Source organism: Epinephelus lanceolatus, chromosome 3 (genome assembly GCF_041903045.1).
Source record: "Epinephelus lanceolatus isolate andai-2023 chromosome 3, ASM4190304v1, whole genome shotgun sequence".
In the NCBI taxonomy this organism is placed as follows: Eukaryota; Metazoa; Chordata; class Actinopteri; order Perciformes; family Serranidae; genus Epinephelus; species Epinephelus lanceolatus.
The window spans coordinates 31,994,101-32,008,686 of NC_135736.1; the positions used below are offsets into that span (position 1 = coordinate 31,994,101).

Sequence of the window (14,586 nt, forward strand, 5' to 3'; positions counted from 1 at the left end):
GTTAGAAGCTCTGTTTTTAAACTTTGGAAATAGAGTCCTTGAACAATGAAGTGATTCTACTGAGACTCCAGACTTTGGTCCATGGATACTGTTTTCTTCAGTGATCGTGATTGGTCAGAGGTCGGGGTGTTTATAGGCTGTGATCCAATACTTTGAACTTAACCTGCTCCGAAGCAGGTTAACTGTTCAGCATTAGTTACAACGGTGACTTATCCCTGTTAAAAGAGAACCTGCTTCATGGTACTGAAAACCCAGAGGTAACCCTGAAGTTACCTCGCTAACTCCACATCCTGCTTTGTAGTACAGGCCTCAGGTGTCTTAGCAACAGTGTTGCCAATAATAATGCCACTTGGAAACACTATAAGGGCAGTAAAGTTGTAAGAAAGTAATTCATCAAAGTCTTCTTTTTTCCATTACAATAAAATACAATTACAAAAAAAGAACATACAGTTCATTATAACCTCATTGCGTCAAACATTGTCAACGTTGCTCTGTCCTTGCATTTTTGTGTAAAGATTGGCAAATAATGAACAAAAACTACAATCATTCTTTCTATCTTAGAATAACTGTTCTAGTTATGTGTGTGAAGAGAAGAATCCACTACATATAGAGCTCTTACATCTGAATATGCAAATAAATTCCCTGACCTTCATCACACTGTTTTTCTTCTTTGTAAAACCATATAAGATCCTAATTAATCTTGTCAGTCATTTATCACTTTAAGTGCCTCAGTTACCCTTCATCTGATTTGTGGCTGACTGGGAGTTGCAAACATTGTAAATAAATATGCAGCTTATTTAAAAAACAGTTTGATTTAAAGTTGCTTTAATTTAGTTGGCATTTATCTGAAATTGCATCTCTGGCCAACTGACGAATTTTAGTTCAGTATTCACTCTCCTGTCCAGCTCTGTTTTGGTTTCCACAAACTCCAGAGAAAACTCTCTGGCTCTTCAGCTGCTACACGCTCCTCATATGTCCAGCAGCAGCTGCTAACTTTTTCTGTCGTTTGGTGCCGGGCAGGTACTGTAGACTGAGTTTTTCCAAGCTTTTTTTTTTTTTTTTTTGCTGATTACAGCTGCCTGCTGCGGCTCGAAACAAGGCTGATGTGAAGAGATTTTGCAGCCTGGAAAACCAAAATAACGAGCTTCCAGACACTCAGTTCCCTCTCAGATCTATGGAGCTTTAAAGTTTGGTGATAATTGTTTGTGAATTGTTCACCCCAAGCAACACCTTTCACATTACACATGACCATTTGATCCATTATTTAGAAGTGCTAGAAGAAGTCAAGGGCAACTGGACTTGGTTTAGTTTCTCGGAGATGTTTCTCCTCTCATCCAAAAGGCAACTTCAGCAGTAGCTCTCTGAATGCGAATGTGTTTTGACAAGAAATCCTGAGAACTGTATAAACTGAACAGACACATTAGTTATCCCCCCCCCCAAAAAAATGCTGAAACACGTGTTGATTGGTCAATACAGTTTTATTCTGTGAGAGAAGGAGTAAGGTTTGTTGTATTCACTGCACTTTTTGGCATCTTGGCTTGTTCTCACTGCCAGTGTCCTCATTACCAGTCTATTGGCTGCTGTAGTTTGTATCAGGAATTGAAACCTGCTGACCCGGCTCATGCCCCTGCTGGGCCAATAAAACAACACCCATCTCGTTCTCAGACTCTCGATGTTATTTAGTGCGCAGCAGTTATTGTTAAGTGTACTGTATAACTTTTGCATTACCGATGCATTAATTAGCATTTCAAGTTCCCTCATTTAAATCTGATTATTCTTCTTCACAGAGAGCGCAACACATGTTTCTCCTTCTTCTGATAATTACAGCCTATAGAAAAATGTCAAATGCTTGGCAAATCATGTTGTTTGAGGCACCTGTTCTCAGTTTTTGAAGGAACAATTTATCTATGACACGAGGCATGCCAAAGGCAAGAACTGAGGAGAGGCTTGAAGCGGTTTTATGCAGCTGTTATCATTACTATGAATTAATTTGTCAAAACTTGTCAGAAAGAAGTGACAGCAGACACCTGGTCTTGTTTGTTCCCCATCTGACGATTGTGACCATGTATTCCTTTGGACGAGTTATATTGAAGTATCATTTCATTTCATTCAGATTCTGCGCTGAATCCTTTTCATGATTGCAGATGACGACAGACTTTTCAACTAATTAAAACCCATTTGTCTATAGCATTACGATGCACTTTAGGAAGTTGGATTATGTTAATCCCTCCAGATTACTGTATCCTAAGAGATTCTGATTAGCTAATAAAATATTCCACACAACGGAGCACAAAAGAAATGGACAGTGATTTTAAGCAACACCCCTATAATTTTGTGCAAAGGGGTGTAATTATGTGCCGTGACAACACATACAGCACTTGGAACTTGAATATAGCTGTAATGTACTAAAAAAAAAAAACTTTTTGCATTCATTTCTTTGGGAGACACATTGAATTATCTTAAAATCTTTGCCAAACAGGCCCTTAAGAATGACATTTAAGGCTATAATTAGCTGCACTCGTAATGGCGTCAGCTGCTAAATAACATGGGATTACCCGAGGAAATAACTGTGGTTGGCAGGGTCGGCAGTGGTCTATTATGTGTGAAAATGTTGTGACATTAAAGCTTTTGTTTTCGTGTTTTCAAGGAATACATAACCAGAAATTGGCCATATGTTGAGTGGGAAACAAGTGCTATTTAGTGCCTGACTTATAGAGCAAATTCAAGAAATATAATCCAAACCAATGAGTGCATGTCAAGTTTGTCAGACTAGACAAGCATAATACTGCTTTCCATTCCTAGTTAGACGAACCTTTACATTTTAATCATGCACATCTGTCTGACTTTAGCTTAATACTTTTAACTCCATTCTCAGCAGTGTTTGTTAAGCATTCCTTGGTGTTTGTGATTTCACAACTGCTTTTCATCCTTCTGATATTTTAATATTTTTTGTAGACCCTTTTAGGGCCGATGTCACAATGACGTCATTTTGTTCACTGGAGGCAAGACATGACTCTCCACCACAGGGCTGTGGGCTACATAGGAGTCTTATAATGTCGTCTTGTTGTGTTATTGGGAGCCAGAATAGAAGGAGTCATGACTCAAAACTTAAATTTTATCACATACCAGGTGCCACTGCCGGTCAACAAAAAAAAAGACAACTGTAGTTAAATGTGATATGACGAAAGGACTGGACGGAGGCGAAAAATGCTTGCATATGCAGCGCACACTTCACATCAGGTCAAGGAAAAAGTATTCACTGTTGTAGGGATGAATAAAGGTTATGTGTATTAAGGGTTATCATGTCCGCCTTATCAGAAAATATGGGGGAATTAAGAGGCATATTGAATTTCTCTGTAACACAGACTTTTTAGCGCATTAGCTAACGTTAACTTCGATAGCAAAATATACTGGAGGAAACTGTGCAAGTGTCGTCCTCCTTTTTAAGATTGGCATAGTAATCAGCCTAAAAAGCTGGCCATCCCCCCTTCCGAATAAAACATTCAGACAGCACTCCGAATTTATGAACGGTCAAGTTTCATCTTCCTCCATTGTATAAAACAAGCCAACAGAACTTGCTAGCTAGCGCTGGCTAATGTTTATGGAGAATTGTTTTGCCTCCAGCTAAGGCCTGCCCACCAAAAAGCGTCACACTGTTGACTAACAGTAAAAGGGTCTATAAGCCCATACATACAGTTGAATCATTATGAAACAACTAACTTAAATTAATGTCATCTCACCTTTACAATGGAATGAAGAAGTTCTTGGCTTCAACATTTCTCTGTCATGCAGCAATGTTCGTGTATTTTGCGCTGAAACTGATGGTCATTCATTATCCCTTAAACATTTTTTTTTCCAACATAATGTCAGAAAATTCTACAAAAAAAAAGTTTATAATTTCATGCTACCAAAGATAATGTCTACAAAGTCTTGTTTTGTTTGACAGACCAAAGCAACAAACCAAAATCCAGTCCACAGATCAGTTTATCATAATTAATGGCAAAGAAAAGCTTCAAATTCTCAGATTTAAGAGGCTCGTAATATTATCATAATCTTTTTTTTTTTGAGTATCTAAATAGTTGCTCATTAACAAATCATTGCAGCTCTTGGTGCATCTGTCTTTTAGCAATTATTTAAGGTTTACATTTAAGCAATATCACATAAGAGGGAGTGATGTTATACTCGTATATCGTCATGGCTGTGATTTGGTCATAGGCACGAGGCCGCAGGCCTCTGTCACAAACTACTACTCAGGTCACAAATTTGTTTTTTTTTATGCCATTGCAGTAGAGGGACTGAAAAATCTATTTCCTTTTGAGTACCTTAAAATAGATTTCAAAATATAGCCCAAGTATGTATTATTCTATAGTTGTAAGTTTTCTCCATTCAGTATTGTCTGTTTAGTATGTCATGATATAGGGGGCTTTTTGTACTAAAATGCACTTTAGGAAAATAAAAAAAATAATAACTAAACCAATAAGCCTGAATAATGTTCATTAAACATTCTGTTTCCATATGAAGCTGTTACAGAGGTATAAGGATATTAAAGGTTTCTGTTGTTTTTGCCTCGTACATGAGCAAAAGCAAGTTCTTACTGTCTTTTACACACCAACTGGAATAATTAGTTGCCTTATAATTGTAAAGATTTTACAGCGACATGCTATATTATCTCATTGCATTGAGCTAACAGAAGGCAATTAGGTTATATCCTAATTTTTCTACTGGCTCTGCCTGTTTACCCTCGCCTTATTAGCATGGATCATAATGGCAAACTGCACAGCTGCTTTCGTGATGACTCTTACACACAATTGCTCTTTAGAGACTTTGTTTACATTACATTATTAGCTTAGTGAAATGCCTTTCTGTTAAAATGAGAGTAATTTAATTTCTATAAATTAATAATATGAACTGCTTACAATATCTCTACTATAAATGATTTTTATTAACCTTAATGTAGAGCAGTTACCTTGATCTGACATGCATGGTAAGCTCTTAAAGAGTAAATTCATCTGACATAATGCAGTAATTGGACCCCTCGTTCTGTCAAACATAAGTTTATTGTTTTCCCTTTTACTTCAGTGAAGCTTCTTATGGGAGCTCATTTCATCCAGCAGATACTATGTAATTAGTTTGAGATAAATAAGTCAATATTTGAGGTACTTTACCTTATTTTAAGATACTAAGTCATTATTTTAAGATACTAAGTCATTATTTTGACATACTAAGTCTTTATTTTGACATATTAAGTAATTATTTTGACATACTAAGTCTTTATTTTAAGATACTTAGTCATTATTTTGACATACTAAGTCATTATTTTGACATACACAGTCTTTATTTTAAGATACTAAGTCATTATTTTGACATACACAGTCTTTATTTTAAGATAGTCATTATTTTGACATACTAAGTCTTTATTTTAAGATACTTAGTCATTATTTTGACATACTAAGTCATTATTTTGACATACTAAGTCACTGTTTTGACATACTAAGTCTTTATTTTAAGATATTAAGTCATTATTTTGACATACTAAGTCCTTATTTTAAGATGCTGAGTCATTATTTTCAGATACTTAGTCATTATTTAGGATACTAAGTCATTATTTGTAGATACTTAGTCATTTTTTTTAACTTACTAAGTAATTCTTGAGATATTAAGTAATTATTTTTAGATACTAAATCATTGTTTAAGAAACGAAGTCATTATTTTAAGATACTTAGTCTTTTTTTGACATTCTAAATCATAATTTAGGATACTAAGTCATTTTCTGATACTCAATCATTATTTAAAAAATGAAGTCATTATTTGAGAAAGCAGCGTTAATTTAAGATTCTAGCTAATTGTTTTCAGATACTAAGACATTATTGAAGAAACTAAGTAATTATTTTGTGATAAGTAAGTAATTATTTGAGATATTAAGTACTTAGATACTGAGTCATTACTCTAAGAAACTAAGTCATTTATACTAAGTCATTCTTTGAGATAGATTTTGGAAAGTTTTTCCTTTTCCTTGCTGTGAAGGTCCAAGGACAGAGGGATGTCTTATGTTGCGAAGCCCTCTGAGACAAACTGTGATTTGTAATGCTGGGCTTTATAAATAAAATTGTATTGAACTGAAGTAAATTATTTTGAGATAGAGCAAGGTTATTCTTAGATTGTTAAGTCATTATTTGAGATACAATTTTTTTTTTTAGATAAGTCATTATTTGAGATAAGTAAATCATTATTTTGAGACAAGTAAGTCATTATTGTGAGATACTATTAGTCATTATTTTGCAATACTGTCATTGTGAGATTATAAGTCATTGAGATAGAGCGCAATTATTTTAAGATATGTACGTCATTGTTTGAGATACTAAATCATCATTCAAGAAACTAAATCATTAGCTTTTTAGATACTAAGCCATTCTTTGAGACACTTAAGTCATTATTTTGAGATACAAAGTCATTGTTTTGAGAGAGCACAATTATTTTGAGATAAACAACTCATTTTGTGAAACAAAGTCATTATTTTGAGATATTAAGTCATTATTTTAAGAAAGTAAGTAATTGTTTTGAGATAAGTAAGTCATCCTTTTTAAGATTCCAAGTCATTACTTTGAGATACTGAGTCATTTTTTGAGATATAGCACAAGTATTTTGAGATAAGTAAGTCATTATTTGAGAAAAATCATTATTTTGACGTACTAAGTAATTATTTTTAGATACTTAGTCATTATTTGAGATACTAAGGAGTTTTTTGTTGAGATACAGAATCATTAATTTGAGATACCCGTCATTTTATAGTTGCTAAGTCATTATTTTAAGTTAAGTATGGCATTATTTTGTGAAACTAATGCATTATTTTGAGATGTAAGTCATTATTTTTAGATAGGTAAGTTTTTATTTTTAGATAGGTAAGGTGGCATTTTTCAAAAAAGCTTCTTATTTTGAGATACTAAGTCATTATTTCAAGAAGGTTTCTCATTACGACTAACAGGATCTTTTGTTTTTATCATACTGGCAGAAATGGGCTCCCATAAGTTTAAACTCAACAGTATTTAAAACTCAGTTTCACTGAAGGGGTTTTCCTCACCTCAAAAGACTGAGGTCAATATACATTAAACACAGCTTGCCATCACAGCTCCTCCACTGACGAATGTATTCCTCCCTCTTTCTTTTTAAATATCACAGTTGTATCATTTTTGTCCCAGTATGACTCTCCACTATGGCATCAAAAGATATTCTATCTTAACAGCATAGAATATGAAGAGACTGCTGCTGTGAGTGTTTCCCTCCCTCTCCTCCTCTAATTTAAGGGAAGGATCACGCTGGCTACTTTGAACATGGTGGTCTAATGAGTGTATCACATGAACAGAAACTAGGCTGGATACACAGCTCGCATGTCACGCTGTCATGCTCCTCATGTGAGCCTGCTGCAGTCATGCATGAAGGTTCAATGTTAGCAGAGCGTTTTCTGTTAATGGGTTTCGTATTTTTTCTTCAGCTTGTAAGCAGTCAAGGGGAGCACTTTGTATAATTCAAACTGACTAAATCTGACATCTATAATGTCTGCACACACTCACTGTCATGGTAAGATGGTAGTCTGATATAGTGAGTACATAAACATAGTGAGTTAGCACCGTAAGTGTCTGCTAAGCTAAACTAAGCTAAGATAAACTAAGCTAAGCTAAGAGTTTAATTTGCAGAGATTATCTGTTTGTTAGTGCTATGTGTTTCATTGTTATTAAAGAAATAAGTTAAATGGGATCCACTGGACAACTTCTGCTTGTTGCCATTTACGAGCCAAGCTTATTTGAAAACCACACTATGGTTGAAAACTAGATTTATTAGAATGGCATGGAGCCTTGGAAGGTTACACTTGACAATTTCAGTGCGAGGAGTGACAGGTTGAGAGACAGGAGTTATGTCAAGTCAAGAAGGAGTTATGACTCACACTTTTTTTTCTCCACTGTAATCAGTGAGGCAGAGTCATCAAATGACAGTCAAAGTGGTGTCATAAACAGTAATTTCATGTGAGAAGATTGTGAGCCCAATAATCATATTAAAAATGTTAACAGTCACAGTCAGTAGAAAACTTTCCATGGTCTAAAAGAAACCACTTTCAAAAGCTGAGCCGGAGAGTCTGAGTGTGATTGATAAACAGAAAATGGGGATGCTCATAGCCATCATACAGCTGAAAGAATTGGAAATCTCTAAAGAGCAGCATCCACTGCTTAATGAGGATACAATATTTTCCTTTCTTTCTCGATGACAAAATCATCTGTTTATTTTTAAAAGTTTTTCTTTATTTTTTTTTATTTTGCAATAAAAATAAATGGGCAGAAGGAGTCTGCTGGAATGAATTAAAGTTAAATTAAGATAGCTTCAAAACTAAGTAAGATTTTTTTCCAAATTTACTTCATCAGTGTTTTTTTTTTTTTTTTTTAATTTTAAATACCTATACAAACTAAATCAAGCCAGTGATATAGTAAAATTTACAGCAGTGGTGCCGGCAGGATTATATTTAATAGTATGCACAGGAACTGTCCACCCAATTGTCAGGTACCTTTAACACCACGCATGGACATATGCAGTATACTCAGTAAGCACGCAAGAGATCAACTTTAACGTTACTGACACAACACCACCATAAAACTCTGATTAGCCTACCTTGTGCATTTCAAAGACAAGCCAACAGACCTGACACCAACAGCAAAATAATAGAGTACAATATTAAGGTTCATTCTCACTGCCGTGAGAAATCTAGAAAGATTTAGGGTCTGGCTATGAGTAATGCAAAAGGCCTGGCTATGAGTAATGCAAAAGGCCCAACTCGAGGGGCGGCACCAAGCATGCATTTGAAAATACCACTGCACGAAATTGGGTAACACTACGACCAATCAGAACAATACACGGGGTGACGTATCCAGAGCGCTACCAGCAGAGATAACTGGTAGATTAGACTCTTGCCATATCTGGTCGGCAAGAGTCAACAGCAAATATTAAGCAAACAGCAAAAATGTCCTTCTTGCAAAGGAAAGACTCGAGCGCCGTCTTCTGTTCCTCTTTTAGAGAAAAAGCCAAGTCTAACTCGTTCATTGTACCAGCCAAAGCTGTTTCAAACAACTGGTGTTCATCCATAGCCATCTTGCAATGTTTACTGACTGATTTCGGACTTTGTCGTCGCAGTGCTGTTGTCATCTGTTTAGCTCGCCTCTGGCCCGCCTATATCAGATACACCGATGTGATTGGTGCAGCTCGGCGGGACGGATTTGCGGAATATTCGCGCAGTGGTTTTCTGTGTTTAAACCATACACACAGGCGCGGTACGGACATGGTGCGGAATTTTGCATTGTTGTGTTCCAAGTCCGCGCTGTGTGAACAGGTGTGGGTGAATATGGACAAGAGTAGCAGCAGCAGCAGCGAGGATGACATTGTAGTAATTTATTACCTGAGCAAAAAGAAAAAAAATAAAGTTTTGGGTCCATCCGATCCTCCAAGGGTGGTCGGAACATGGGGAGTTTCACAGGCTCATCCAGGAGTTGCACTAGCTAGCTAGCTAGGAAGCTAATGTTTAACAAGCGTCAACATCAACTTTCTTTAGCACTTACCACTCTCACCGCAGCCACCAAGCTGGACAATGGACTGCCAGGCGTCCTTTAATTCATTGTTCATTAAATCATCCCATTTTTTTTTTATCAAAAGGACGGGGTGCTGTGAAACTATACTATAAAGAAACAATTTCATTGGCCCAGCTGCGTAGTCCCGCAGGCGAATTCCACGGGGTGTCAAAGTCTGGGCGGAAACTTTATTCACCGCACAAAAATTCTGCCCAGAAGAACCCATGAAATCAGCTTTTATATTTTTCCGTGCAAATAATCCGTGCAGATATTCGCCCTCAATGAGAATGGACTTTAATACAGTGAATATAGCAAAGAGAAGGCCAGATGAGAAATTTTAAGTAGTATTCCTACCCTCCTGAAGTTCATTCTGTGTCTCCCTGTTGCATCAAACTCCTGCAGAATGGCCTCCGCATCATTTTCAATATCATGATGGATCATGTTAGGCAGAGTTGCATAAAGGCTCGCATCAAAATTTCCTCTGGTATTTTGCACTACTACCTGCATATTTCCTTAGATGGGGCTAAATGCTTTTAATTTAAGAGTCAGGTGCCCGCTCGAGCATCATCCTTCACATGGCCGATGAGACACTGAGGTACCACATACTGAGGATATTTGCTCCTGAGACAAAACATCAAAGTATTCTGAGCTTGCACAGCAGTCACTAATGAGGGTAGCTACAGCGGTAGATTCCTCCCGAGGTACATTGCTTTGTAGCTAGCTACTAGCCTCTGCCGTTGTAACGTTAATGCTAGCAGCAGTTGGTTAGCAGACTCTGTGCTTGTACTGCTGCTCTCTGCATGTTCTTCGCTGCTGAGGCTCATTTGCTTTCTTATTTTAAAAGCCTGAAAAATGCTCAGTTCTTTCGTTTGCTCATTTCAAACTACTTTTGCCTACTAACACACAAGATAAGTAACACAATGTGGCTAGCATCACAATTGAGCATCAGAAATGTTTATCATACACTGACCACTGTCGCGTCACCTGAGCACCAATCATCTGCATCCAAATGTATTTGCGTCATTGTGAGTGGACTTAGCAAAAAAATGCATCTCAGGCACATTCATCATTGAGAAAGAACCTAAAGACACAATCTGCTGCTTATGTCACAATTTTATTTTCAAGATAGGATCATAAATCATTAAAAAATGTGTGCAGGATTACAGCTGCCAGCGCCACTGATTTACAGTGCAGCATAAACACTAAATACAAATGGGACATGAAAATGAACATGTAATTTAAAATTGCTGCAACAGCATCAAATGAAGGCTACCCACAACTGGCCCGGATCCCTTTGGCTAACGAAGCTGCTAAGATGAAGTAGACACAATAGTCTGAATGCTGAATGCTTTGTGTGTGTGTGGATGTGTGTGTGTGTGTGTGTGTGGCTGCAGTATGTCTGTATGTGTGCGTCCATAACTCCTCTGTTCATCATCAATATCATTGCACAGCCCTTCTTTGTCACACTGAGAGCCACAGACCTCCTCCCCTCTGATTATGCCAAACAAAGTGAAAGTCATTAACCACTGGGTGGAGCTGTCACACTCTGCATTTCTGTCTCTCCCTCACCGTCTCTGACTTCAGTCTCTCTTGCCCCTCTTGCCAAACCATCCTCTCCCTATCAGTATATGTCTTTCTCACCTCATTCTTTTTTTGTTTTCCTGTCTCCTGGTAAAGATTGCACATACCAATGAGGGGGTTTCTGCTCTCCCTCCCTCCCTGTGCATTGTTTTTCATTTTCTCAGAATGACCTGACCTCTTTCTCTTCACCTCATCCACAGCGCTGCATTTTACTATAGTTATAATTCTGTTTGAGTATATTGCAAGCATCTTATAGTTGATTTCATTGTTAAAGGGACACTTCACCCCAAATCAAAACTACAGATTTTTCCTTTAACCTGGAGTGCTATTTATAAATCTAGATTGTTTTGGTGTGAATTACTGAGTGTTGGAGATACAGGCCAAGGAGATGTCTGCGTTCTTTGAATACATCTAGGCCTATGCACTAGAACTAGATGGGACTCAGTTAAATAAATTTGAAAAGCTTCTATCCATATCAGTGTCTGTCTTGTTGAGCAGTTTCATGTAGAAATTATTCTCTTTTACTGAATTTACACCTATCAACCGCATCACCATGCAGAAGGAAGAGTTAATCCTCAACTGAACTGTACTGTCGGCTACCTTGGGGCGGCTGTGGCTCAGGAGGTAGAACACTGTACACCAATTGGATGATCAACGGTTCAATCCCAGGTTTCTCCGGTCCGCATGTCAAATTATCCTTGAGCAAGATACTGAACCCCAAATTGCTCCCGATGGATGTTCAATCGGTGTGTGAGGTGGCACCTTTTATGGTAGCCTTAGTCTTGTGATTAGGTGAATATGACTTGTAGTGTAAAAAGTAGGGTTTTGTATCGTTTGCGTTTTTTCCGATACCGGTGCCGAACCGATACTTTTAAAATGGTACCAGTGCTTAAACGGTGCCTGAACTGATAACTCAAAATATGAGTTTTTTATGGAGGTTCAAAAGTGGCACAAATGGGCCACCTTTCAGAAGTGTGTGAGTATTTTGTATAACAGTTTTAAATTATAATAAAAACAATGTTTTTATTTATTTATTGCTGAGGCAAATTGGAAATACCTGGAAATAAATAGGTATATGAACTCTATTAACAGTTTTAAAATAAAATAAAAAACACTTAACAAATTAACATTACAATAATATTAACTCTATTAACTCTTTCCCTGCCAGCATTTTCTTCTCAAGTTACCAGCCAGTGCCAGCGTTTTTGGTCATTTTCAACAATATTTGCAGACCCACAAAATATGTTGTGTTAAGATTTAGTAAAATGTTAAAATATCACAAGAAAGAGCAGAGTCTCTACTTTCAATAAAAAAAAACCCATTTTATTCTATATTCATCCGTTTTCTTTTTATCAACAGTTGAATGAAGGTCATTTTCAACAAAAACGGCCATTTTCAGACAAAAAGCTCAGAAAATACATTTTTATAAAACAAAGTGACTTTCGAGTTAAAAAACTGACTTGCATGCCAGCCTTTATATAATACATTTTGATCTGCTTGTTGGAGTTGTAAGAAATAATTTTTCATATTTACATTCAGAAAAAAACACTTGAATACTTAAACTTTCAACAATAAATAACATTTAGAATAAAAAAGGACACAACATTTAGTTACATTTTCGCGCCACTGGGGCACCCCTTATTTACATTTTTTTCCGCCTCTTTTCACTTTCACTCATTTCTAACTGCCTAAAACTGCAAAACAATTAGGCATAATGTGCTTTTCAGTGATACAATGTGTAACACTTCCCAGCATGTAGGGGGACACCACATCCCTCACAGTAGTAGGATGTCTCTTTACGCATCCCCATTCGTGCACATACCCTGCACCGTCTGGTTGGGTGCTGCTTTTTGGGTGTTGGCAAGATCTGGACAAGAGCATGAGCTGCAAACCTGTTGTCCAGCCTGCTCCTTGAGTCATGCTTATATGTGTGACTTCCTCACAAATGGATAATAGATGATATTTTGGTCCAATCTATCCACTCCATTCATTGCACTGTTGTATCCCACAATGCACTCTAGCTTTTGTTTTGGTACTTTATCTTTGTGGCCTCTCTGCCATACGCTGACATTCTCCATGTTGTCCTGATGGAATGTTGTGGCCATTTTTACAATTTTTTTGTCATGCCATGCCAGTACCATCACATTACCATTGTGTTGCATGACTCTCTCCCCAACCGGAAGGTCTGCCTTGGTCATGTTTTGGATGACTGGTGGTTCACCTCTGTTTTTCCTCAGTGTACCACAGACGTGGGTGTCCAGATCAAGAAGGCGCTCACACAATGATATGGAATTGTAATAATTATCCATAAATAATTTGTAGCCATGACCAGCTAGGCGATCAAGAAGAGAGATGACCATGTCTCCAAGAGCAGAGGCTTCGCCATGATAAGGCTTCAAGTTAAAGCAGTACCCTGTTTTAGAATCACAAAGGATGTATGATTTTATGCCATATTTGATTGGTTTTTGGGGGTTGTACACCCTGAAAACTAGGCGTCCATGCCACAAAAGCATACCGTCATCAATACAGATGTTTTCACTGGGCTGATACATTTCCCTAAATTTTGACACAAGGTAATCTAAGACAGGACGCACTTTGTAGAGATTGTCAGTGTTATTGGCTGGCCTTGCTTCATTATCAGTGAAATGAAGAAATCTCAAAATCATCTGAAACCGGTTGCGAGACATGACCTTGTTGAAGTAGGGGGTAGCTAACATTTCATCTGTAGACCAGTACATCTCAAGCTCAGGCTTACGAATGATACCAGTGAGAAAAAAGAGCCCTAGGAACTTTTTCATTTCTGACACTGTGACAGGTTTCCATGCATGGGATCTAGCTTGTGGTGAAACATGCTGCTCAGCTTCAATGTACTGGATTTTCAGACTCAAGAGCAGCAGCTTTACTTGCAGGTCCCAGATTTGCATTAAAAGGAATGTTTTTTGGCTCCCAGTTTGTGTCACACCACTCGGGATGAGGAGCTGGAGATGTCCTATGGTGAGCAGCCACGCCACGCCCACGAGAGGCTGTTGTCCGACCTCTTCCTCGTCTCTGAGGCTGGTGTCTGCCCCGTTGAGCTGTTCGACCTGTAAATTATCATATAAATACAACTAAATTACTACAAAAATATAGCCTTTTTTTCATACAATTCAACAGGGTGGTAGATGCAGCATGGACAAAGATGTAATGTCTTCACTTAGTCTGAGGTTAACCAAAAACGACTCAGACACTGAGAGATGCATGGACATTTTGACAGGAATCAACAGCAACTATTTACCTCACTATTTGCCTCACACTGGTGCAATGATACAGGCAGGTTGTGATACAAAATGTCCTAGGCGTGGCCTAGTGACCAAAATGTGTAATAGCACTTACATACAAAAGACAATTTTCTCAGGCCTTT

The 14,586-nt window shown here is 37.5% G+C and overlaps 1 long non-coding RNA gene across 1 annotated transcript in view; it reads left to right on the forward strand.

Moving 5' to 3' along the window:
* LOC144462588 (uncharacterized) overlaps nt 1-14,586 on the forward strand; it is a 176,355-nt gene that overhangs the window by 63,984 nt on the left and 97,785 nt on the right. The gene's annotated exons all lie outside the window — the stretch shown is intronic.